The sequence below is a fragment of the Aplidium turbinatum genome, chromosome 3 (genome assembly GCF_918807975.1).
Source record: "Aplidium turbinatum chromosome 3, kaAplTurb1.1, whole genome shotgun sequence".
Classification (NCBI taxonomy): Eukaryota; Metazoa; Chordata; class Ascidiacea; order Aplousobranchia; family Polyclinidae; genus Aplidium; species Aplidium turbinatum.
In genome coordinates this window covers 11,397,143-11,399,909 of record NC_137474.1, presented here as the reverse complement: position 1 = coordinate 11,399,909, position 2,767 = coordinate 11,397,143, and the positions used below count along the sequence as shown (strand labels likewise).

The following is a 2,767-nucleotide window of genomic DNA, read 5'->3' as shown; positions in this document are numbered from 1 at the left end:
CACAATTAGTCGAACAACGCTACAATTAGTCGATCAACCAGGCCAAGCTCCTTTAACAACACTTTTGACTTCTTTAACAATGTTTAATAAACGAGGCCACTTGTTTTGCGCACTTATAGCGGGGCGAGTAGTTTCATCAGAATATTCATCGCCAAGCAAGAGTGGTGTTGTCACTTCGCTGCACAAATGATATCTTGCAATTAACAATTTCAGCAAACATGGAAATGTTTGACACATCGCAATACAGGCAACAATAGTGACCTGCAAACATATCAGCGAAAAATAGGCTCCAATAACAGGGAAAAAGACACCAGGCACCATGAAACAAACGCTTGTGGAAATCACCGAAAAATCGTAGTTCTATCGTAATTCATGAAAAGTCTTCCCTCAAACAAAGCAATGAGTTGGTTTTTCATCCTTTTTGTGAGAGTCTATAAAACCTTCTTTCTTTTATTATAGACAACTGTCACATGCGGTGCTTATTAGCGTGGCAAGAATTTGTTGATTAACAACATTTTGCAGTACTTGCTTCGGCAGTACATATACTAAAATTGGAACGATACAGAGAAGATTAGCATGGTCCCTGCGCAAGGATGACACGCAAAATCGTGAAGCGTTCCATATTTTGCCAATTTATTATAAATTGAGTTGGCACACCGACCTATTTTGCCTACAAAAACTTGCATAAAGAGAATACTGCTCGTGAAACACAATAACGGTGAAACGCACACTAGTGTTTACATGATATTTGCAAACTTAAAATAAGCAACCCTGTGCTCACAGAAAATCGAAAACAGACGTTTTAATCAACCACTGGGTCAATGTGGCTGGACATCGCATTGGAATAACTTTAAGCAACCCCCACGTAGAACTATAATCTGATTGGTCGGTCGGTGGAATCGTATGCAAAGCGAAAATATGCTTCCCAGAAAGTATTTCTTGCCTTCGTGCTCTTTAACTCCTCAAGAAAAGTATTTTTGGTTATACTTGTACGCTGATACCTTCCGCGGGCCGCAGCGATACAGCGTGGCGGGCCGCATGCGGCCCGCGGGCCGCCAGTTGGTGACCCCTGGCCTACAGTATTGTCGTCATTTCCTTTTTTTATCTATTCCTACAATTTAATGTAGACTTACATATTTTGTGTTTTGTTGAACCTCCCACTCCCATCTAACATTAGGCTACTTAATGAATTCGCCTTTGCTACGAGGACAGCCATAACAAAAAACAACTAGGCCTACTTAGCTTTTCGCTTGCGGAGACTAAAATGCCACTGTAAAAAAATTAAATCATTGTCGTCATGCGTGTTAAATAGAAAGTTTGCAATCAGCAAAATAGAAATTAAAAATAGGCTCGAAAGTTGCAATCACCCTACTTAATAGATTTGTAGCAAGTCGACGTAATTTTTGAATTTATTAAAATACCAGCAAACAAAGGAGCAGTTTATAATTAAAGTTTTCAGTGGGATGGATGAGACTCTGGCCGCGATTCAACCGTTGGAGACAACATAAAAATATACCAACACAACTGTTAGAGATAAGGGGGAGGGGGGCAGACGGGCGGTCGCTTTCAAAAAAAAGTCGCAAATTTGGGCAAAAATTCCAGTTATTTGGGTAAGTCAGTCTCCCCATGAGGTTTCGACATTTCACCAGTTTACAAACTTTACATAATTGTTAAACTTACAATCTATGAGATACATTGACAATTTCCAATGAATGTAAAATGTAGCCTATTATCATCAATTTTGGAAACTATTGCATGTGGTAATGCAATTTGGGAAGAATGACAAGTTTACCAGACATTTCATTTCCAAACATGTAGCTTTCAGTGCTCTCTTAGCCTACCTAAAAACTAAAAAGGTTTCCGACCCCTGTATTAGACCATAGGGGAGAACCTCCATCACTGGGACCAGTGGCGGCTGGTGAGTTTTAGAAATGGGAGTGCTGCGTGTTCGCCAAAGGAGAATTCAACAGCGGGGGGTCTGGGGGGCCTCCCTTAGAAATTTTGAAAAATTACATTTGATTAGGTGCATTCTGAGCGTATTTCAGCTCTAAATTGTGATAAAAGTTTAAGATAAAACTGGCTTATTTAAGAGTTTCGCAAATGTGTAATATTTTGAAGGGGCCGATCAACAAACATGTGAATAACACGTTCTGACTATTGTGGTGTCACAGCATCTGAGCACGACAGGGTAATGTAACTCACATGGTAAAACAATGTTAGTATTAGTAAAATATTAATATTCATTACAGTAACAGGAGGCAGGCCTGACTGGTCATTCATATAAACAACAGTTGCAAAGCTGAAAACCAAACAAGTGGTTAGTCATGTGAACAACGTTTAAAAGGCTAAATTAAAAAATGCCAAGCAAAATTTTTTGGGCAAAAAACAACAAAAAAGGCTAAAAAACTGCCAAATTTTGAAAAAATGCCTAACAGGATTTTTTCATACCAAACAACATAAAAAATGCCAACCCGGCAACCCTGAATTGTGCTGCTTGTAACGCAGCACTAGCGTTTGCTATTCGTTTGCATAGGCAACTCAAGAATACATGCGGCTCGCTGACGTCACGATCGAGTATTTGTTTTATTGTAACCTTGCGCAAAATATTTCACAGCACGCAGAGTTGCCAAATATAATTTACATAGTCAGCAATTCTGTGAACAGAAAACATAAACTACAGTTTGGGCAGAAGAACCGATAAGATATTTGAGAAACTTTTCGTGAAAACTTTTGTGGGAGTGCTGCAGCACCACAGCACACACTAGCG

The 2,767-nt window shown here is 39.4% G+C and overlaps 1 non-coding gene across 1 annotated transcript; it reads left to right on the top strand.

Annotated features, from left to right (window-relative positions):
- The first annotated feature begins 521 nt into the window (after positions 1-521).
- Positions 522-628, top strand: LOC145767716 (U6 spliceosomal RNA). The gene has a single exon (XR_014288868.1). It is a non-coding gene; the product is annotated as a U6 spliceosomal RNA (small nuclear RNA).
- Positions 629-2,767: the final 2,139 nt, after the last annotated feature.